Here is a 26,028-nt window from a genome sequence, read left to right on the forward strand (position 1 = left end):
TAATATCCATATTATCCTCTAAGAGGTTTATCTTACCATCCTATATCCATATTTCGTTTAGAGTGCTTTCTTTAACCCCTAATTTGCGGGCTATATGCATAATCTCTAATATAAAGGATAGTATAACTTTATATAATAGGTTCTATTTACACTCCACTTACTATTAAAGGCGCTGCCCGCCTATAAATTTTTATAGTAGATAGGGTGCACTAGTGTCCTACGTTTATAAGCAGCTTCTGTTATTTTTCCCTTCGCAGCATTTTCTTCTACACTAAAAATTTAGTGGTACTCGTGCTTATAACAGTCTGACACTTTTTTTATTACCTTAACTTGCTCTTTAGTACCTTCTTCCTTATTATTAGACTCCTTATTATTAGACTCCTTATTATTATCATTTAATCTATCCTAACGAGCCTAGTTTGCTCTACCACCACCAGTAGAGTTATTATTTAATCTATTTGCTTTACCACTACTAGCGGAGTTATTATTCGATCTATTAGCTTCACCGCCACTAGTAGCGTTATTATTTAATTAACTAGTGTTTCCTATAACAGCTTCACTACTAGCCGCTAGGGTAGGCGCTGGGGTAATATATCTAATGTCGCCTTTATCTTTATTAGAAGAATCTGGACTAGGATTAACTAGAGGTGCAGTGCTAGCTATCTTTTAATTAGTAGATTAATTGCATTTTATTGTTTAGGGTTTCGTATATAAAAGGAAATTTAGTTAGCAAATTTAGGACCAGCTTTAGGCCAGGGAATTCTATATATTTCAATTTATAAGGACCTTAGAACCTCCATTTCTTAATAGGAGTGTTATAAAATATAATGTTCTATTCTATAATATCTAATTAACGCCTACCTAGGGTCCTTTTTAGGCTAGTTATTTTATAGTACGGAGGTGCGTTGCAGAAGTCTTTGCCGGCCCTGCCTAGGTTGAGCCAAAGGAGCCCGAATGTAGCCGAAAATTGGGCGCATTTTAAGCCGGTTTTAGGGGACCTTAGGCGCCATTGGGCGGCTTCTAGCCCGTTGCCTTACTAACCTTAAGGCAGCCACCGCCCATAAGACCGCCTAATAAGGGCGGCGAAGACTTTTGCAACGCACCTCTGTAGAGGCCGAGACGTTTAAAAGTAGCACTTAAGGAAGGCTAGAAAAGAGCTGTTTTACCTAAGGCGTACAGCAATTAGTACACCTAAAATAAAAGCTTATTATCTAACTCCGCCCGCTAGAAAAGAGCTTTTTATAAAGCAAAGGAAGAGGATAAGAATTTTTTTAGCTTATAAATATAAGAGATTTATTACTTTAATATAGTTATCTTTACTAAAACCCCCCAAAAATTGAAGGAGATTTACTTAGCTGCGTGGAATGCCAGTAACGCAACTATTTCTCAACATATAAGTAAAGTAAAAATGTTGCCTAATCTAATAGTCGCTATATTTAGGCTCAAGAGCTAGAAATAAAGGGTCTATAGTCTAAAAAGAAAGTCCTAGAAGTGGAGCATATTTATAATATAGATTAATGCTATTATATTTTAGAATTAGTTTAAAATTAGACGGTATAGTATAGTATTGTATAGTAGAAGCTATCGGTAAGCATATTACTCCAAAAAATACTATAATTAAGTTATAATTAAAGGGGCCATTTCTATATACTCTGGGAGTTAGTTTAGAGCTATCTAAACATAGTTATCTAAGGGATCCTTTAGGTTAGGTTTTGGATTAATTAGTCCAGGAGCAAAAAAGCCCTTTTAGCACATTTAATTATAACTAGAATATTATATTCCGAAATTAAAAGAGCAAGGGATTTATGGCTAGTCTCGCTATCTAACTATGTTATAAGAAAAGTACAGGCAATAGGGCTAGGTAGAGGAATCGGATCTAGAGAGCCATATAAAAGATTAGTGCTCCCTTAAACCTATATCCGAATATTACAGCGAATACTAGAGAAGTAAGTAAGTACTTTAAAGGAGACCAGGAGGAATGCTTTTATAATACTGTAAGGGTTTGAAGGCAAAACTCCTTTACTTTATTTTAGATCTATTTCTAGGTCTATTACCAAAACCGTTTCTAGATCTAGAAGTTATGAACAAATACTAGGACTTAGCCCATAATGAGAATAGTGGCGAATATTACTACGGTATCCTTTAGTGCTCCCGCACTAAGCGATATTCTAACCGTCAATGCATATATAGATAAATTTCTGCCCTCTTTCTTCTCTAGTAGTGAACTGGATTCTTAGTCAATAGCTTTATATATCGCGATTAGTAACCAGAGTTCTTATATTAACTATTAATTAGCACTCTAAATAGCCCGGCTTCTTCTTTAGTTATCTAGCTTAAAGTAAATCACTGCCTTTTATAACTCTACCGACTTAAGTAAATCTACCTCCTTTATGTACCTTTATACCCTTAACCACTTCTAAGTAGGCCAACGATTTAGTCCACTTAATTAACTTTGACCTAAAAGATCGCCTAAATCTCCTTGACGGTCCCAAAGTCACTATTTTAATAAATACTCTAAGCGGCGCGGAGAAAGTTTGCGATGTACCTAAGCAGCTACTAATACACACATCCACGCATGCGCGTAACTACTTCTCGCATCTACTAAATTAAGACAAAACAGCTTTCCGTCTCCCTATAGGCTCGGCTTCTACCTACGCCATTACACACGTTATTAATTACCTTAAAACAGTCTACCAAGCTAAGACTAGATCCTATACCGAAACTAAGTCATCCCTACTGTCTAAGTCCAACTTTACCTTTAATATCAGCGGTATACCAAGCTATGCTCGCGCTTGACATTTATAACGCTTAGGCGTATATTAATCCCAACGCTATAATCGCTGGCATTAAAAACAATACGCACTTGTTTAGGGTGTATAGTGCAGTTCTACAACTTCCAGAGTTAGAGAATGTCGCAGCTACTACGGAGGATTGTCTTATAAGGCATATTGCCGAGTTTTAAACTCAAAAGTACTAAAAAAATACCGATAAGCTAAAGAAGCCTACGAATACTTAATAGGAATTAAGGAAAACGACTATAGGATTCTAATCGCAGCGGTAAATTCAACGCTCCGCTCGCTATCTCTATAAAGAAGTAATTTCGGGATTCCCTATTAGTTTAAAACGGCTACTAAGACAAGTATCTCTACCGCTCTTAGCTTGCATTTTGTATAAGGTTAAAGGATAATCTCTATATCCAGATAATAGAGCTCGGAGCATCTATGTCTTATCTTAGATTATACAGACCTTTAAACATTTAATCTAGTTAGACTCCTCGGCTTATTTTAAGGTAATCTTCTAGTTTACAGCAGTATTTGCTAATAAAGGCTGTGGCTTATCTAGTAGCTAAAGACAGTTAGTTAAGCATCTCGATAAGGCTTACAATGTTAGCCTCTTATACTACTAGCAGCGGAACTATAATACACTTCTTTTAATCCATTGCTTGCCTACACAAGTATTTCTTATTTATTTAAGCCTATTAGAATATATACTAAGAGAAATAGCTATAGTTTATCTACAGCGAATAGTATCTTTAGGGTAACGGCAAAAACCATCTCTATATTATCGACGTTATCTAAACTTTTAAGCTAATCGCATACGGGGGTTAAAAAATATTAACGTTCTCTAGTTAATCTCGGTATGTTAAGCTTTCTTGCAACTACCCTATATAGTAAGGACTAGTTAAATTAAACGACTGTTAAAGCAGTTATTAAGGTTGTACGTTTTATATTATATAGAAACAATTTAGACGTCTTCTTATATGCCTATGCCCTTTGATTTAGAATTCCATTTTTCCTAGCATCTTATCATTTTAAGATATATAATTGTAAGAAGAATATAAGCGGAGCAAGACTAAAATGTAATAGCTAATGGCTACTATTTCGCTCTTGTCCTAAGCAGTAATAATACGCTAGTATAACCCCCTAAAGATCTCTTTATTATATCTCTTTTGTTTTTCTAAACTCTTTTAAACATATATGGTGTTTATACTCTACCCATAAAACAAAAACCGGTATGGCATCCCCCATACACTACATAATCTTAAGGGGGAAGGTAAGCCTTTTTAATATGTCGTTTAAGTGAAGCGCTACTTTTATAAGCAAGTTTACACCCCTTATATTGGCACTTATATCCTATAGTATAGGAGGCGGTATAAGAATATAGACTAACAATCTCTATATTATAGCAAGCCCCGCGGCTTAGACTTTTAGTTTATAAAGCATTATATCTACTATATTGCTAGAATAAGCACCTATAGGTATATAGGCCAATTTTAGACACGTTCTTAAGCCTAATAGAAAGGGGTTCGGGAAAGGCACCAAAATCTCTAAATAAGGCTTCGCTACTGTAGTTTAGAGAGTAAGTAAGGGGACTACAAAATAGTCTCTTATAAAAATTTGGTGCCTTAGGTTCTAAATTAGCTTCTAAACTACGCTCCTAAGTTAGCTTATATTTAAAAGGATCTTAGAAATAAGTCCCTAGTTGCTAATTTAGGGTTTCTCTCTATATCTTTACGTCCCCCGCTCGTACTATCCTAAGACCACTTAATTATACGATATTAGTATACTACCTCAGCTTTACAACCATTGTATATTCGCCTTATATCTTTATAGCTTAGGTGCTCTAAAATAGCCAGCTTGTTTTTAAGTCTCATCACCTTAACTAAAAGTTAAACAATATTCCGGACTCGTTTATAGTTCTAAAATTGGATTCCTATAAATTATATATGGCCTTCTAGGGCTCCTATATATTAGGGGCGAGGATAACTAATAAATAGATATAATAAAAGCCTATTTTTAAAACGTGAATTCTTTTCTACACATTAACACTACCGCTTTCGTTAAATACTTTGTCTAAACTGTTAGGGATAATGTCTATGCCTAGCGCTCCTCTACTACTAAGCAGCGTTTAATCATGCCGTGCCGTTCTTACTTCGCGGACATGTGGTGCCTAATACTAGATTTAAAATATAACTACAAGCAATTTAATAAGGGATATATGCGAATGTAGATACTTACTTAAGCTGCTTTAAGGTGGAACTAGTTAAAACTCTAAAAGCTAGAGCGTTAGCACAGCACATAGTACTATAAATGGCTCGCACTAAATAAACTGCTTATAAGTCAAACCGTCTATTTTTATCCGCTTACCTTTAACGCGTTAGTTCCGGCCACAGTTCTATTCACTAACAGGGTTAGAGATAAAGGGCTTAATTCCTTAACACCATCGGCCTCCTATTTTCTCACTTTAATTTAATAGGTAGGCCTATAGGTGGGAAAACCCCTTATAAGCATCTCGCTAGTAAGGCCGCCTATAAGAGGCCTTATAGGTACAAGCCTGGTACCGTTACTCTTCGTAAAATCTATCGCTATTAGAAGAGTACCAAGCTCTTAATCCGCAAACGCCTATTCTAACATCTAGTCCGTAAAATTGCTTAGGTCTTTAAAAGTGATCTCCGCTTCTAAAGCTCTGCTATTAGCACTCTATAAGAGAGCGCCGAAGTATACCTTATTACTCTTTTTAAAGACGCTAATATATGCGCGATCTACGCCAAGCAAGTTACTATCCGTATTTAATACACGTTCCTCTCATCATTTATAACAACTAACGGCTGTAATAGAGAGTAAAGACGTTTAACTTGCTCGTTGCCTCTGTGGTAAGCGTGTCTAAAACGTTTACTTCTTATATACCTATCCTTTCCTCTTAATATATCTAAGAGTTTGCTTCAGTATATATATATTATTATACCTTAATAGGGTATTGTACTAGCGAGAGACAGCCTATCGGAAACTTAATCTTTACTAAAATTTAATATTAGACTTCTTTAGTGTAATAGTGTATATGTAGAAAAGCGTATCTGCAACATCCTTTGTAGAATGCGGCCCGTTTATATACCAGTTCTTTATCTTTTTTTTTTATAAGTGTTTCACTCCGCCGATATTGTTTCTCTTCTTATTTCAATTTAGGAAGCAAGATGTTATAGAGGACTTCTATAGAGACTATTAGAAAGCTGTTTCTCCAAGGTATATAACTATACTCCGTAAAATTCGCACTTACAGCATTCCTACTTGCCTTTACTAAAGTCTTTAGAAGGCCGATTATAGAGTTCGCAAGTATAGTCAATAGAGGAGGTTAACTAGTCTAGGAACCTTCTAATTCGGGGATATCAGTGCTTAAACTGGATAAGAACATCGTTATAGACAAGCCCAACGATCTTCTAAGATCGTTGATTAAGGCACCTACCCCTAGTCGCAGATTTGCGGATTGTATTGGCTAAAGGACTAATCTAAAAAGGGAACTAACTTAAATAGAGCCCTTACTAAAGATCTTAGATCTAGAACACTTAGAAGCTAGTAAAGTCTCCTTTATTAGACGTAGTTTAGTATATACGTTAGAGTATTGGAATGTTCTATCTGTCTTTGAATATCTAAAACCCTAGAATAAAGAAAGATAATACAGCTATATGCGCGTTCAGGCGCTCGCCGAAAGGAAGTCCGTTAACCCATTTCTAATCTTTAATTAGTATTGCCGCTAACTTTTTAAACCCTACTAGAGTCCACGCCTTTCGAGGAGATAGGGCTTATAATTGGAGATATGTTGCGGTCTTGGCGATAAATCCTTTTAGTGAAAAGGATGACATTATATAGAGAAAGAAATTAAAAATAAGGGAAATTTTATACATTAGATAGCTTTCTATATAAAATTTAAATTAACTATAAGAGAAAAAGTTCGTGTTACCGCTTAAGTTTTTAATGGATTATATAGCGGAGACTAAGATATACTTGCGAGCGTAAGTATAATAATTGCCCCTAAACATAACAGAACTACTAAGTACTTAGTAAAAAAGTTGCCCTTATCTGCCTTTATACTCTCTAGAAGGTCCTATATTCTTTTTAGTAGCAGATATATAAGGGTTATTGGTACTAAAAATACAAGACAAGATATAATGGCGAGTACAATTTAGACTAGTACGGAAACGCGCTATATAGATCTAAACAATTAAACCATAACTATAATAGCTATGCTAATCGCAAGGATCAGTCTAAGTATTAAAGGCGGCTTAATGCTGCTGGGAATAATGAATTTTAGGGACTGGTCAATAGAACGAAGTCCTAAGGAATTGATAGGTAATATACCCGTCAGTCTTAAGGGGAGATATTTACAGTCACTATGCGTGGTGTAACTAAGATAGTAATATATTATACTAACGCTGCAATTAATAGGTACAGTTTTATCGATAGGCAGCCCTTGTAGAATGAGTTTTATATCTACCTTATAGTCTAGCCCCATTAGTAATAACCAATTGACTTATTAGGAAGGAAATCATACCACAAATATAAGAATACCGGCCTTAAGAACATTAGCCTCGCATAGAATCTTAAAACATATTACGGTTAAGGTAACAACAGTGGCCACTAATATAGATGTTACCGCGAGTCTTAGGTAATAGCCCGGCGATAAGAATTCGGCCCCACGCGTTATAGTCTTTTTACCAAGCATAGCTAGCACTTACTTGGCCCTAGAAGAATATAAGAACTTCTAAAAACTAAAAGATTAATAGGGAAGCGTATTACTCCTAAGAGCCCTTTTTTAGGTCCGATAATATCGCTTTAGAAAACCTTCCCACCGCGACTAGACGTGTAACTGTTTTGGGTATTAAAAATAGGCGTTATAACTTTGGTAACTCCAACTAAGTAGCTAATTAGCTTGGCAACCGACCACCGCTATCCCTTAGACGCATTAGAGCGAAGTCCTAGCGTAGGACCCAGCCTTATCTCCTAAGAGACCCCGCTTTAAATATATAAATTACTAATTTATCTAGGACCTACAAGGCAACAACAATTTAAAGATAGCAGTAGCCGTTATAGCGCTTAATGCTAGAATGTAAATACTAGTTCCATTAATAGGTTCCTTAGGAGCTAAGAGTGGCCTTAGGTAAAGATGCATACCAATAAACGGCTGAGGTGTATTTTCGCTAATCTGTAATTTGGTATAGTAACTATATCTCTTATACCTTTTAGGCTCCTTATAAATCATTCCGATTTAAGCATAGAACGCAATATATAGCTTAAGCCGTACAGGTCTAGAAAGAACACCGCTCTATAGGGTGCCTAAAATAGGCTCCAATCTTAAGGACCTCTTTTTGGCTTTAGGAGCTGCTGACTATTTCTGTTAAGTATTAATAGAGTACATAGCACCTTAATCTCTTTATTTTCATTTACCTTTACTCTAATCTACTTATAGATAAAATGGTCTAAAGGGCAGTAATATTGCTTAAGATAATTAAAGAAGAATCTAAGACCTAGTATTTAGCAAATTAACCAAAACCTAAGGATAAAGATTTGATAACGTGTGCTTCTATAGAGCCGTCTAAGAGGCAAATGGCCGAAGTAAAAGAAGTTGTAAAGTTTGGGTTGGAGCATCGCTAAATCCATAAGGAAGTATGCAAGGCTAGTTAAACGGACACTAGCTATACTTAATAAATGCTATAAGTTGCAGAAAGGAGAGAGTTTGCGCGTTATTAGTGTAAATTAAAATAGTATTCGCTCTAGCATCACGCAAATTAAAAACTTTGTTCTTAATCCCATTTCGTATTATAAAATTGTTAAACTATAAAGCTATACCCGGTGCAATTACAATTCCCTATTATATAAAGCTAATCATTAGCGTCGTAAGCTTCGCCTTTCCTAGTTCCCATTTACTCCTTAGTAATCCCTACTTTATAGCCTTCCTTTACTCCATTATATTTTTTTAGGCATAACCCTACAGCTATAATTATTATCTCTTTACCAACTAGGCAAACTTATGGTATAACTTAAATCTTTCCTTTATTAGTTTCTAATAATTCTAGATTAGCTACCTTGCGTTTAACTCCTTCCCCAGGAGAGTTTCTAGGTTTAGTAAGATAATCTATAGATAGGGTCACAGACCTATCCTTTTAGATACTATCTGTAATGCTAGTAGTCTTAATTAACATACCACTCGTAGAATCCTCTAATAGAGATATATCCGAAGGAGTGCGTTAGCCTTCGCTGTTATTTTCGCAGCCTATAGGCCGTTAGAAAGATTTAATATATTTAAAACTTAGATTATACTAGTAAAGTCTTTATCTTTATCTTCCGTATTATCCTCTATAATTACTAGATTTCCTGCCGATTATTAATAGGTCTACTACATCTATACAATAAGCTTTAAAATATACTTACTACTGATTTAAGGAACTTTAGGGCTATATTAACCCTTTAAAATGTGTCTACAACTGCTGAAACTAGCGGAGTTCTTACCGGTAATACCTCCATTAGGCGGGCTATACTCGTCATTATCTAAGGCCAGCTCTGTAGGCGACCTTAAAAAGTTATTAAAGTGGATAATCCTTTCGTAGTTAATATCAGGAGACGAATTAGAAGTTAGTGACAAACCAAAACTTAGGGATAAATTAGGACTTAAAGGTATCTGTAAAAGGAATATAAAACGGATATTAATAGGGCCCTTTATCTTGCATCTCTGCCCGTTACTAGGCAGGTAGGTCGTAGTTAAGTAGGAAGAGTTCTTGGCTGATGTAAAGCTTAAGACCTTCCTAAGTACTAATTTATTTCTATACGTTCCTTTTTTAGTATCTTTAGGGATATTCTTGCGCTTTCTTTAGAACGCTAAATTAGGTCCTTAGAGAGCGTTTATAGATTCCTAACTATAAAGAGCTACAAACATCCCCTAGATCTAACATCGGATTTTTCCTAATTAGTAAAAGCGTCCAGCTTTAAATACTGTAAATAGGTCTCTTTATTTTAACAATTTATATCCCCTTCCATTTCTTTTTTCTTATCAAAACTTGTTAATCCTAAAATATATATACTTCTGTATTCTACATAATATTCATAATCGGAGCATCCTTATCCGCAGCTAGTCCACTTAAGAGTAGTCTAACCAGTTTCCAAAAGGAGACTTTACCAAAAAAGTGCCCGACATTAACTACTATGTAAGTAGTCTCGTTATTGGCTTATAAGTTATTGTTTTAATATAGCCAAAGTACTTAGTAGTAACCCTATAAACTATCTACTATCAATACTGCTATTATTAATGCTCCCAGGCTATTCTTAAACGGATATAAGTATAGTCCTAACAGCGCAGATTATATCAACCCAAAGGTACAAAATTAATTTTCTTTAATTTAAAGTAATTTTAGAGCTAAAGCCGGCCTTATCACTAGTACTTAGTTTTAAGCAGTATATCCTAGTACGAAATCCGGGCAGCTCTAAAGCATTAATAGAGGGGTTGCGTGTGTTTTCTAGGAGGAATATTAATTTTCTTATTAATATAGTTCTAGTTTTTACTTTGCTACAAACTAGTAATAACCATCTCTTTTATCAATAGCTTATTGTTTCTAGAAGTGAGAGTAATTTTAGAGGTCCTATATATGTGTAAAGGAAGGTGTTTTATAGGACATATCGATTATATACATGCTCGGTCTATTTTATAGATATACCTCGGCGATATATTTATATAAGGTTTACTACTACAGTCTATCTAGGGTGTACTTAATCTTAGTACCTTAGGGCACAATACTATAAAAATTAACACCAAATGAACTTATGTTTAAAGTCAATATTTTAATATTAAACAATCTAATATTGATATTAATATTAAATTAATCAATATTTAATATTTAATAACTTAATTAATAACCAATATTGATAACAAACCTGGTTAGAGTGCAAAAGTAGGGTAGGTAAAGTAATATATAGCCATTACTTCCTCTTATATTAATACTTTTAAAAGATTGCTATATGTTATAAGACTAGTCTTAAAGGGGGCGAATATAACCTTTACTAAGTAGAAGCAAATTTATTGCCCTTGTAAACCCCCAAAAGGTAGTCGCTTCTATTAGGATAAATATATATAAATCCACTCTAGAAGGGTCAATATATCTTATCTCTACGAATTTGTCTAGGCAAGCAGATAAGTATATAGGACCTCTCTTAGAGGCCTCCTTATTGGCAGAAACGACTTTAGTTACCTTAATACTATACTAAGGATTACCAGCGATATAAAGGACGACGATTTGGGCAAGTGTATGTCACTGCTACATAAATACAACATTTCTCAACTTATATCACCGCTAGGCATTCCTAACCTTTTGCTATAGGGAGGAAAATCCTAGGCCTTTAAAAATGCCTCGTGTAGAGGGAAACTTACTACTTCTAAATGTCACAGAGATGATAAAAGTAGGTAGTTATATACTATAACAATTTGGATTTAGAATTAATTAGTTCTAGGTAAGAACGTATTTAGACCTTTTAAAATCCCTTAAGCAACAGTACATAAGAAATCTCCTAGAGATAATAGTAAAAGTAAGTAGTACTATAGTAATCTGCATGCGAGCTAATAAAGAAGAAATAATTAAAGCACTTAAGAAATTGCTTTCACTATAAACATCTCCGTGTAAGCCCCACTTTCTAGGCCTCCTAAATGCTTATTAATTGACGGAGCTAGCAGACTTTTGCTAGCATATTATCCAATAACCTTATATCTCTTCAATAATCTCCTAGAAGGTTAATACCTTTAAGGTTATAGGCAGGACTAAATTGCTCTTAATAGATATATAATACCAAAACAGAAATATTTTTAGAGTCGTAATTGTACTTAAGGAATGATATTACTTATATCATTACGGGAGGATTTATATATATTTTCTAGGAGGTATATTTATTTCTTACTACTAGAGGCCTAGCTTTTCTTAATACTAGTATTATTTTAATATATTATAAGCTTTATATAAAATTATAAAAGAGGGTGGTTAGTGTGAAATAATAGTTACAGTAAGCTGAAAACGTAAGGCTCTTAGGATTTATAAATAGACGCGGCACAGAAATTCGAGTCTTAGTTCCTATAATGCCGCCAAAGAAAGTTCCTAAAATTAGGGAATGGAAAATATTAAAAAAAAAAAAGCCTATAACTTTAGTCGAGGAACGCATCTCTTAACTTTAGCTTACGCTAAAAAGAGTTAGTATATATCTAACTACTAGGGCTACGACACTATTTCAGTTCTTGGCTTTAGTATTAGATAACTCTTTAGTAGTCTTATCCTCCTAACGTTCGGTAATGCCTTTTCTACAGTATAGGTAAGAGTCTTACTTACTAAGCTATAAGCCAATGCATCGGCTATAGAACTAGTGACAACAATGTAACATAGTGGCCTCTTCGCCCTCTTTAAACTCGTACTGGCAGATACTATATATTTTCGCTTTACCCTCTAACCTAAGCATCTCGCTTATAATTTTTTCCTTTAGTAAAGCGGCAATCGCTTCCGTAGATGCCGGGCCTAGTACATTTCTAGTATACCCTATTGATTAAAATATTACAAAGGAGAGTATTCCTAGTAAGCGTAGAAGATCACTATAGAGGCTAATATTGAAGTAATCTGGGTGGTTTATAATATGGGAGATGCTATAATTTATTATAATAAGTGAGAAGAAATTATAAAGACTATAAAGTAATATAGGCCTACTTATTTAATCCTTCTACTTAGGTAATATATTACGCAGTTAAATTATAGGCGCAGAGCTTATTTACTTGCCTACGCCCAGGACCTAGTATCCCTAATCCATTTCCCTCCTATAATAAACGTCAATACCATCTATAACAAATTACCGTAATGCATATCTATGTTTGCCCATGCTATACTAATAGTAGGCTTATTATAGGTGGAAGAAATAGTGTTTTAGTTATCTACTTCTAAGATGCGGTAAGGCGATTATAAGGAATAAGGAGCCTAGAAGCTTTATTCCTCGTTTAATAGTAGAAGTAAATAAGTAGTAAGCAGGCCCATATTGCCTTAATAATGACTTTTATTCTTATAACCTTTCAATAAGTATCTTATAAGGGTACTCTACTAACAAAAAGGATGGAAAACACTTTAAGCTAAGGCAAGTTCTTCTGTCCGTAAGAGTAAGGGGCTCTAAAACTAGACCATTAACGACCCAAATTTGAGCCTTTTAGAGGCTTAATAATGCACTTAAAGCGGGATATAGTACCCTAGAGAGGGAGCTAAACCAGGGGGAGGGGAACCTTTTCAGGACCCCTACTTTAAGAGGGAGCCAGTTCTAAACCCCAAGAGTTAAATACCTAGGAGTTTACCCATTTAGGAGCGTCGACTTACTAACGTTTATAAAATAAACTTTAGCGTTCTATTAAATTAACCCTAAATACTAAGGTCAATAGTTGAGAATTTTAAGAACAAGTTCTCTAAAGATGAGTTAAGCTCTATAAGAAACTTATTTGCTCACTTCTCTAAAACATATAGGCTATAGTATAAGTCCGCGCCAAATCAATGGCTTATAGCTAGAGGTAAGCAATAGATCCTTAGCGTTTATACTTACTAATAAATATAGGGCAAAATGATGTCTTATAAGTACTTAAAAAAGTTTAATCTATACTATCTAATATTAAACTATATACTCTAATCGCAAGCCTAACTATCTAACTAAGCTGGAGAATTGCGCCGAACCCTTATTAAAGGGATTACCGAGTCTAGGCGTAGATAGTAGTGAGGATACTATACTTAGCTTAGCCATAGACTCTAATTTTAGACTATTTATAGTAGTATATTATTATCGCTGCAAGGCGAGATATATACTCTAGAGGTGAGAATAAGTCAACAGCATTACTCTATTAACTGCTAGGAGCCAATAATATGCTTAGATAAGGGAAGCTAGTGGTTTTACACAAGGAATAATTAAAGGGTTATAAATATAACTGCTCCGCTACATTACTAAGTAGCTCTCTATAAATACCAATCTTGTAGCTATTATTTCCAGTCTAATATAGTAGGGAAACCTAAATAGCTTATGCAACTTAGAAGATAAAGAGTATAATATAAGCGGCCAAAGTAATTATAGAAATGCTTCCTATCTAGTTAATATTGGAATTATTACAAAATAAGCCCTTTTCCTAGTTAGTATGCAGACCGAAAGACGTTACGGCGGTTAAACTATAGCTAGTTAATGGGATAAAATTCTATTTCCTAAAAAGAACTAAAGAAAAGAGTGGACTAAATAAAGAAAGAGGAAAGATCGAAGACTAAGAGAGTGTAGATATAATGCAACACTTTATAAGGGAGGGACTATAGTAAAATGTTATAAACATGTTTCGCGGGAAAATATTTCTTTAAACAAGTGTGGCTAATTTATCGGAAGTAGCGTGTAATTCTAGTTCGGAAAAAAGTAGTCGCCTTAACGATCCTTTAAAATAACTGACTCCCTAGTAAATACTATTAGTTTTAGGTCGATTCATAAGTAATAACATAAGGTAGAAATGGCCTATTCTAAAGTGATGGTAGGCGGAGAGAAATCAATAATCCTTATTTTAGACACCTCTGGCCATTATAGGGCGATTTTAACTTGGGGAACAAGGAATTTAGCTCAGTAACGTCAGTTTTCCTAAGATATTTAAGGAGCAATCCTAATATAACGCTAGGGGTTACGTGTAACTCCTTAGCGCTTATCCTAAGTATCCGGAATTTACTTTCATTGCATATTGCCCTAATACCTATAAAACGACTACCAGCTAAGCTATTTATCTTAGTTGTAAATATAAGTGCGACCTTTAAATACCTAGATATAGACCCCTTTTTAAAATACTAAAAATGGCCCTTTTTAGGAACCAACATTGGGCGTTTTTATTTGCTTAAAACCTAAAACTTACGAGTAGTAACATCTAGCCGCCTTATCTAGGAAGTACCTTAGGGATCCTATTTTAGATTTCTAACTATATTAATAAAAACTAGTGTCTATATATAACCGACTAGCCACCTATAGCTAGTATAGGACTGTTTTTTTTTTCTAATTATTATTTAGAAAAAAAATGTCTAGTTTTAAACAGCTTACTAAAAGCTAAGAGTATGGAACCGAACCTCTGCAAGAATCATTATCCCTAAATCGGAAAAGAATTTGGGCGGAAATTTGGGTAAGAATAATATTATTAATTCTAAGTATATACTAACAACGTGTTATAGCTATTTACTCTCTTTGCTCCGATTATAGTAGTTTTTAGCTATATATTTCACAGTTACGGTATATTTAAAGGTAGTATTACCGAAAACTACTAACTTAATCGGCTGTTATAGTAACTGGAGCACCCTATATTAGTAATAATATCTCTAAGATTTCTATACTCTACCTACTTATGTTTATTATACCAATTTACTACTATATACGATTTATACGTGGTTCTCTCTAGGCAATTACTTTAATCTACGCAACTATCGCGTCCATATTAAAGTATCTTTCCTCTAAAAAATATATTTCGTTAGGGATTTTTTTACTTCTATTTTTATTATCTCTTTCTATATTAGGCATATTTGACTTTAAAATTCTCCAAATTATTATTAATTTAATTATAGCGGTATTAAGCGCATGTTTTTCGGTAATTCTTATTGTAATTAATATTAAATATGAGCCGAGCTCTACTTAGAGTACTAAAAACAATTCTTCTTAGCTGATATTGTGTCCGTTTTCAAGTCTAACTTATATAATTACGGAACCTTTTTCTCTCTTCGTTCTCTAAAATTAAAAAAGAATACTACTCTATAAGCAGACTAACAATAATACTAGTGGCCTTTGCCTAAGAAGTCTATTCTTCCTGCCTTTGTAATTTTTAGTTTTATAAAAAACAGGGTTATATAATTCTTTATAATTTATAAGACCATTCTTTACCGCACTAATAGGAGAGAGATATTTGCAAGTAACGTATAAATAATGCTAGACTTAAAGCAAAACGGTTAACAGCTCCTATTATCTGCTTATCCTAAGCAGCAATGCTATAGTAGTGAAAATTACCTAAAGGGCCCTTTATAACATCGCTCTTTTTTCCTATATATTTCTCCACATTGGTGCCACTTATCCTAATCTTTAAAAGTAGGCTTGCCTTTGTACTTATAATGTTCGCACCTAGGTTTTATAGTAAGCGGTATTAAACTAATAGATTCTATATAATAGTGAGGTCCGCAATATAGGGGTTTATTTTTTATTTTTTATAATATATAAAATATCTAAAAACATATCTTTGCTATACCTTTTCATGCTAATAGAGTATAATTGCCCTATAATTTTGGAATTGGCACCTACGGGAGTTAATAATAGACTTCCGCCAATTTGTAGCTAAGAAAGGGGTTAGAAAAGGCACTAATAGGTTTAGAGGCCAATTGTTAACCCGTTCTTAAGCCAATATTAGGCTATAAAAAAGGGTAAGAAAAGACACCGGAACTTTTAGGAGCGCTAAAGGGGATGCTTTTAGGACTGAAAAGCAGCCTCCTAATATCCATTTCGGATTTAACCTTATTCTCTCTAACGTGTATTTATAATATTAAGCTCTTTAACAAAAGTCTCCTCAGCTAAGAAGAATGGGCATAACTGTTATATATTAAGCTAAATGCTCTTATAATAGACGGAAATGCCTAACAATTTCTCTCTTTTCCGAAATGTCAAAATAGGTTAATAACGCCAATTAATCATGTACGTGAGAGAGCTTCTAGTTACTAGATTATTCTAAAATACCAATACGTCTTATATAGAGGCCGCCGCTCTTTTAGAGAAAAGGCATAGTATCTAGGCATCTGCTTAAGGTTAATATATACTCTAACCTAAACAGATTACCAATAATTTAAATTTATTATATATAAGGTATACTATTACTATCCAGTCTATTTAAACTTAAGTTAAGTAGAAGACGAGGCTACTACCTTAAGTAAACTCTCTGGGAAATGCGGATTATTACACATTAACGAATTACCTAGTAGCTATACTTATAACTCTAGTCCTGGAGTGATTAATAAAATAAATAGTACTATACTAGGGGAGCAATTACCTCCGCCAATTTTCACCTACTCTAAACCATTTTTGGGAAGTCCTTTGTCTTATTAAATAAACTATTAACTTAGGATTCTTAGGCCATTGTGTTTCTAACTCTTCTTCTAGCCTAGGACTTTTCTAAATATAAAAGCCTAATTCTATACAAATATATATTCGCTATTAGAGAGGGTTTACACACTAAGTAAGGAATATACTAATTAGGCGGAAAATCTGTTAATATAGGAGCTATAGAAGAAGCTTAAAGTTTATAAATTCCTAGGAATTGGTATTACTCTTACGGATTGCAAAAAGATTAGTTTAGTAGGATTAGAAGTACACTCTAAGCGTTAAAGTAACTAGCTTTACCTCTTATTAGTGACTTATTTACCGCACCAGTAACAGTTTATACTATAGTTTCAAATTTCTCCTACACGCTAGTCGTTTTCATTTAGCTTTTTATTTTCCTTAAGCTAGATGGTTAGTAAATTGTTATTTAGTAGGGGCGTAAACCAACCCATAAATGCCCTATAATAAGAAGAGATAGAAATATTAGGAAACTAAATATATTAATAGTTAAGCTTATTATTTGGAATAACACGTGGAATTAAAGTTAGGGAAGGAGCTACATTCTATAAGTATATATATTTTTACAGGTCTACGTTTTAGTTACTCTATTTAGTTATAGTAGATACTAAAATAGGTGCAGAAGATCTGGTCTAGAATAGGTCTTCTGATAATAGCCAAGATGCCCTAGCCAAGTTTTTAATTATCGTAGTGCAGCTTACTCCCTTCTCTTACTAGAGAAGACTATTTCTGCGATTTTTATATTCTATCTTTTAACGTTTTAATAGATATTTCCATGGCCACGCGTTAGGAATCTATAACTAACTAGTAAAAGGACAAATTTATTATTTATGGTTACCAAGAGCCCTTATCCTTATACTTCCGCTCTATAAGCGACGTTAAAAAACTGTATAATAAGACAGTTAACATCTGGTCTTATTTATTAGCAGCGATTCTATTTTCTATTATCCTAATTTAGTTCCTCTTTAAATATAGTAATCCGTCTATAGACACCATTATAGTCCTCAATTTTACCCTAGGAGTCATTATATACTTTACCTACTTATTAGCCTATTACCTATTTTCTAACCATAGCAAGAGAGTCGCTAATTGGTGGCAACGTATTAACTACTTAGGTGTAGTGATTGTTATCTAGGCATCTACGATCCCATTTATATATTTCGCGTTTAGGTATAATAGTTAAATATAAAGGCTTTATATAAGATTTATAACAGCCTTAGCTCTTATCTTAGCGATCTACGTCTATTGACCTAAATTCTACTAACTAAGGAGCTGTTCGGCGCGAATCTTTACTTACTTTACTCTTAGGTTTGCCGCGATATTACTAGCAATCTATCTTTCTATCTATACCAATAAGCTAACTTTCTATTAACGGAGCGTGTTAATATTATTTCGAGATCTTATAATTGTAAATTTACTAGGAGGCTTAATTTACGCAATAAGGGTCCCTAAAAGGGCTTTTTAAGGGGTGTTTAATATCTACGGCTTAAGTCACCAGATTATATATATAATGGTTATTTACAAAATGCTAATCTACTATAGAGGGTTATTGATTGCCTGAAATTATTGGCACAAGGATAGGGTAAATAGATTGGTTTACGTCTACAGCTAAAGCATAAAATCTTCTTCACCCCCTTTTCTCTAATACAGTGGGTCAATCTGGAGAAGAGCTGCGGCAGTTATTATTAGGATTTATAACACGTAGTAAGACCTATCTTTGTTCTGCGCAGTAAACAGTTAATCTATAGTTAATAATCGTCTACAGTTTTTTAATTCAATTAGTCACTATACTTAACCTATCTATATATTTAATTGACTGCCCTTAACCTATTTAATAATTCTCTTATTTTATATCTTCCTTTCTTTCTTATTCCTGTGACTTTCTGGGAAGTTTTAACAGCAAAAGCTAAAAAACTACATTCGTAACTTAGAACTAGTTATTAGTACAAATATAAGTTTCAATATACTCTACTATATCCATACACGGAGATTAATCTTTTTCTTAACTTTAGAATGGTCTTCCTATATTATCTAGAACAACGGATAGCCGGTGCCATCTTAAGGAGTTATACTAAGACTTTTTGAAATCAAATAGGTACCTCTAACTCTGCGCGGCGTAGTGCGCTTCTAGCGCGACAATTTATATCTCTAATAAAGCGTTTGTTTTATAAGCAGAGGCCCTAAATACTATTTAAGATGTTAACCTCAGTTGAGATTTATATACGGGTCTTTTAAGTCCACAGTTACACTATTACGGTGCCCCTCTCCTCTAGTCGCCCAGCTTTTAACTAGTAATTTATTTGTATAACTTATAGGCTCCTAAGATGGCTTGTATCATTCTCTAGTTATAAAATTTAGTGCCTAATCAATAAGGTATTCTATATTTGCATCGCTCCCTTATTATTTAAAAATACCCAACGCTCTATAGTACTTTCCACCTATTATAAGAAGGCGGTAGCTGATAACGATAATATTAGTACTACTAGAAGAGTGGATGTTATTCAACTAAGCAAAGCGCTATACTTATTGCAATTTAGGGGTCTATTTCTATACCCTAGGAGTAAATTTAGAGTTCTTCTAAAGACCTAGCGGCTTAAGGTTTAGTTTTTAGATCTAGCCTATAGCCAAATCTTATACTTAATCTAAGCACGTTATACAGTACTATAAGGTCAATCTCCTTACGGTTGTTATATTCTATAAACAATTATTAACGGACCCTAGCTTAAAGGGAGAAGGCAACCTAATTATTATCTGCATTTTATGCATATTCTAATTGCAATAATTTACCCAGAGAAGCCCTTTCTGGATATAAGGATGTCGCTTTAGGACACCTTCCTACCGTAGTTCTATATAGTTGCCCACGGTATAGCGGCTACTGGACTAAATTTAAACCTTACTTAGCCTAGTATCTCTATAGTCACCTCTAGGCTCTATAGAGTCTATTATTAAACCTCCATCTCTAGGTTGTAATTGACTTACTTTATCTCTATAGTAGCCGATAGTAAAGCCAGTTACAGCCTTACGCATAATTTTAAAGGACGGTTTTCTATGGACGTTTTACTCGGGCGCTAAGTCTCTTACATTACTGCATCTTAAGTAAATAAAGCAACTTATATGGGTTCCAATAAGTAATAAAATTAAACCCAATATAACTTAGTTTGATTTTCATTTTCGCCTCTTTAATGCCCTAATAGGGCCTTTCTAATACTCTTAACTCGTTAGCTTCATACCACGTCTTATATTAGCATTAGTCCCGCCTCTTACTTTTTAATTAATATACTAGAAATGGCTGTAAAAAAGGAACTTTAAAGAGAGGACAAATATATAACCTAAAAGTGTTAATATTAGAAAGGACAGATAATAGGGGATTTCGTACATCTTTAACACGTCAGGATTTAGAAGGTCTAGTTCCACAACTACCTTACTTTATAAGGACCAAATGTTATAATCGAAAACCCAACCTATAAGTAGCTAGGACAAAAAGATATCTTCTATACTAGTTATACGCCTCGCCACACTATATAACGGAGCGCAGAATTTAGCTAATGCGATATCCTGCGAGCTAATTCTAGCGCTAATGCTGGCTTGGCAACTCAATCAATATAAAGGCCTTAGTTAAATTAAATTGACTAAAGTCGGAGCATTATAGTGGCTTTTTGCGCCCCTATTGCTGCTGCGACTATACGTATAAGGAAGCTATGGATAGAACTAAAGGCTAAATTACAGACTCTTAAGAGAATAAACCCCTACGCTAAAGAAGAGCACCACTACAAGATATCTTAAGCACTGCTATCGCCGCCGTCTCCTAAGCTAAATACGTTAAAGGTAGTACAGCTAATTAAATTAATAAGGAAAACCTATTGGCTTATTATTAGTGCTAAGGAGTAAAAGCAAATATATACGCTATTTCTAGTAGAGAAAAGCGCGTTATAAGAAACTGAAGAAAGCGGAAAGAATTTTAAGAGTTTTAGAGCTGCTTCCATTATAGTAGATCTCCCTCCATTAGCTATTCCCGTAATTTGTAGTAAAAGAGCTAATATAGGGACTACTAAACCGAATAACGATAGACCTTATACATTATTAGTAACTAGATAACTATAAGTAAGAGAGCTTAACTGTACTTTCTACCAGATACCTAGGTTCCGTTTTATTAAGATAGTCCTAGTAAAGCGGCACACCAAATCGCTATATAGGATTCTCTATTCTTTAATCCACAGTAATATCTAATGTGCAGTTCTAGAACCCAAAAACGGTTAGAAGAAAGAATACTAGAGATAATAGAACTCTTTATATTACGGAAGTGTAGTTACAGAACCTAGCAATTAAAGATAATGCCAATCTTATACATATATAGGAGAGGAAGGAAGATGGAAGGAAAACTCTGATAATCTACTAGGGGATCCATTATACCCTAAAAATTGGGGAGCCAATTTATAGCAGTAAATTGGGACCCTTTTTAGTAGAGATAGCGCCCTAAAGGAGCTACGCATTACAGTACTCGCACTAGCGCTAGCTACTATAGAGTGGTTCGCCGACAACCTAGCCAAAAGGGCGGTCGGCCTAGAGGAACAATATATTTTTTAACGCTTACTAACATTATAGAAGAAATATAATAAAGATAAGATACTCTAGAAGTAGTAGAAAGAGTGGCGGACTATAAAGAAAGGCAAGCACCTACGTAGGATTGACAACGGCCTCCCGTTAAAACATATATAAAAGCTCTATAGCCCCTAATAAAGGAACAGAGCATACCTACTAGCGCAGCTTAGAATAGGACACTTATGGCTAGCTTCCCACGCCAGAGTCTTCCGCTTTAGTAAGGAGGACAAATATATATACGGAGCAAGAGAGACAGTAGTTTATGTGCTGGTAGACTATCTATATCTTTAAGAACTAAGATAAGAACTACGGAATAAGATAGGAGACGCTTTTAACAAAATCTTAGTAAAGCTAGGAGGCAAGCCTTATGGCACTTAGGAAAGGGAAAACTGGTTAATAAACGCAGAGGTGCTAAATACAGTACTTGATTTCGCCTAAGCATTATAGGGATTCCAATCGCGATAAGTAGACGGGTCCCTAAATAGGGACCACAGGTAGAGGATTAACGGTAGGCCTTAATGAGGCGTAAATGTCGTGTATATAGTGGCATAATGTAAATAGATATTAAGGATAGACCCTAGTAGTGGTAGCCTGTATATCCTTTAGGAGAGGTTAAGGTAAATAAATTAAAGAAGAAGAAGAAGACTATATCTAGTTAATCTGCTTCTAGGCTAAATTCTTTAAGGCCAATTTTAAGTGGAAAACCAGAACTAGAGCCCGCCCTTTTTTAGATACGTTTTTATTTAGAAATGGCTCTAAATAGTTAAAATTGGACCTAAAAAGTTCTAAACTTCTTACCTCTTAATGTTAGAAAAGCTAGGGATCCGTTCCAAGCGCCCTATTATAAGGAAAAGAAAGTTTAACCCAAAAAAAAAGTTTTACTTAACATTAGGGCTATAAATAGAGACCTAGCGCTATAGAGTATATAGTATTTCTGGACCCTACTCCTAATCTTGACTTTATTGGTTTTATAGTACTATAAGTCTACTCTATCTAATTACTACCCTTTTATACGCTGCCGGAATATCTATAGGGCATATTTATATAGGAAATCCCCGGCCATTTAAATGGAATAAAGATGTTAATAAGTTAATTATGCCATTAAATGGAGATCTTAACCATTACGGCCCTAGCTAGGGCTAGCAACCTTTCCCTTATAAAGGATATTACGTTAATATTAATAGTCTGGCTAGTAATCTAGAAGTAACCTAGCAGCCAGGACAACTTATAACTTTTTAGTATATTTATTAACTGCTCTCTATTCTTAGCTAATAATATAAACTATTTAATAGTATAAGAAGTATAGGAATAACTATATATAACCTAGGTGCCGCATATAGCGGCGGCTCGTATTAGATATCTTTCTCCTATAATAAGGGTAAGAGTTAGGTTATAGTTTAGAGCTAGGAAGAAAACTGTCCTTAAGTACAGAAGGGTAAAGAGGGCCAGATTTTAAACAACTATAACATTAACGAGGACTACAGCTTTACCGTCCCATTATCTTTCCTATTAGGAGATAGAGTTATTATTGCATGGTAAGGAAATTAGGGTTATTATTAATACCTCCTTTTTTTAACTACTTTTGCAGTTTTAGAAAATATTAATTTACGAATTTTATATTAATAGTAAGTAATATATATTGATAAAAACACTAAAGATAAGTCTATTAATAGTTATATGCTTATACTAAATGTAAAATAGGATATAGATACGCGAGCGGAAACCGAGGGTTCTATATATCTTGTTCTCCTATAAAGATTAGGTATTACGGACGCTTTAAGTACAATATTACGACTACTTAGGGAAGAGTTGGAAGAAGCTAGTTGGTTAATTTAGGCACGGTCTAGGATAGAACTAGTAGAGCCATGTAATGAGGAATGGTAGCTAAGGTTATATAACGTTGTATATAATATACGCAGTGTATAAAGGGAATGTACGTATAATATGTATAACACGTATATTATATATAAGAAGGATTTTATAGAAGTACAGTTATATATTTAAGGACCCTTAATTCCTACCTAGATAGTTCCTTCCTTATAGTAATTCTTAGAATATAATTAGAGTTAATCTATTAGGCAACTACTCCACCAGTTATTATTACGTTATTAACTTTAACTTGCTTTACCTACACACCTAGCCTAATAATAAGCCTACCGTAGTACCTGCTATAAGGTTCCGTTATATAATTACTACCTAGTTACAGTAATAAGTATAGGAAGTTAAATAACATGCCACTAAAAGCAGCCACCACAACGCTATTAACGGCGGCAACTACTTTAAGGTTAGAGGGTAACACTAGTATAGCAGATACTAACTCGCAGTAACCTATAACGGTCGGACAGTTATAAGTAATAGTTGACCAGTTAATAGAAGATAACGTAGTACTTAAAAATAGGATTAACGGGATAGGAGTAGCGAAGGTTAAGTTACTATTAATTAAAAGATTCTTAGGAGAAAGATTAAAGCTTAAAGGATTCCTTACGTAAATGTATTTTAAGGTTACGCAAGAGGGAGTAAAGCTAGCAATACCTATAGATTAAATAGCGTATACAGGGTTATTCCTAATAGGAAGAGCACTTAAATAGTTTAAGCCTTATCTTATAGAGATATAAGTAAACGAAATGACGACTACTAACTAAGAGGTACGATTTATATTTTTAAACTAGAATGGATTTATAGAACGACTTACGCAGATGTTTAGGGACCTAGAGGTAACAACTATGGCGGAAAGAAAACTCTAAAACATTACGCAGCGAACCTTAGCAATTAAGTATACCACGTAGTTTTAAACGCTAGCGATATAAGTTAAGTGGAATAATAGGGCGCTTATAGCACAGTATAAGTAAGGACTTAAGGCTAAAGTCTAGGATGTAATTATTCTGATAGAAGATGCGAACACCCTAAGGGAACTAATAGATTAAGCGATAAAGATCGATAATAGGATTTACTAAAGGGAATAGGCCAAGAGAGGTTAGGATAGAGTTTTATAGTTATATAAGGCGCAGAGTACGCATTAACTAAAGCTAAGTTAAAAACCATAGTATGGCGCAGAGTTAATAGACCTAAGTAGTACTAAAGAAGCCTATAAGAGATAGAGTAAGAAACCGTAAAAACCTAGAGGTTAAGGATTTAGTGATTATAGGACTAAGGAGTAGAGGCTAAACCAGGGATCTTAGCAATAGAAGACGTTTAGGCGGACTCTATAATAAAGTTAATAGTTTAAAGATAGAGCTTATATAAATTGCGGAAAATAAGGTTACTTCGTAAGGGATTATTAGGGTGGGCAAAAATCCAATTAAACCTTATTGATACGATAAGTGAGATCATATCATATTATATCATATCAATCGATTTTTTTGATCCGCTACTAAATAAGCGAATAATTATAGCTAAAATATTAACTACTAACGTCCTTAGCTTCTCTATTAATTAGGTATTTCTTCTCTACCCTCTCTATTTATACTTCTTCTTATATAAGATATTATAAAATAAAATAAAAGTGGTAAAAAGAGAGGAGATTAAATTTAGTAACTTTTATCTATTCCTCGTTATCCTCTAGTTCTATAATCCGATTCTTACCCTCCAGTGCTCCCACTACCGCTGCTATAGGCTAAGAATTTTTATCATACGATAAACATTGAGCTCTATAATCCCGCTACTTGTAATTTCCACAGTACCCACCACAGAACCCTAGAAGACTCCAACACTTAGTAAAGGGGCGAGGGCCTACTAGACGACGTGGAGTCGCCGTACAAGCCTCGCATGACTAATATTAATTAGCTCTCTACCTTGTACGAGTAATATAGGTTACTTACAATTATATTTAGAGAGCCATGGCTCTAAACTAGAATCGCATTTATATATAAGGGCCTCCCTATTTACACCTGCTTCTCTAATACCCCCCCTACCTAAGCCTCTACATTAATTGCCGGCAAAGCTTCTACCCTTTTTTACTTATCCTAAGAGTAGTTAGTTATATAGGTATATTGTATAGAGAGGAGAGTTACTTATAGTATGGCAATGTTGCCGGAGAATCTCTTATATGGTAGGACGGGAAGTATACTAGATAATTATATTACCCAATTCCCAATAAAGGACAATATCGGTGGGATTTAAACTTATAATCTATTAAGTTTAAAGTTAGCATATATTTACATACGCCACCTATACGCCTTTAGTGGTTACCTTTGCCTAAAATTATTTTATTTATATACCCTACACCTTTACCCCTTAGCGTTGTACAACATATCTCTTATATACCCTCCCTCGTACAACTACTATATTTCTTTTATTTCTCCTTTTATCCAAAATCTAGCTATTCTCTTTTAAAATTTTACTCCTATACTAACTCTTTATATACTCTATTTTTTTAACACTTAGTATTCCAAGCTGCATCCTTTCCTATGATATCGTACGACGTCCTCCTGAAAATACTCTCTCTGGTTTATCGCTTATAGCTAGAATTAAAAGTACTTCTCTTATAAAGAGTAAAAGCCGCGGC

This window comes from Cenococcum geophilum, assembly GCF_001692895.1.
Source record: "Cenococcum geophilum 1.58 unplaced genomic scaffold K441scaffold_21, whole genome shotgun sequence".
Taxonomy (NCBI): Eukaryota; Fungi; Ascomycota; class Dothideomycetes; order Gloniales; family Gloniaceae; genus Cenococcum; species Cenococcum geophilum.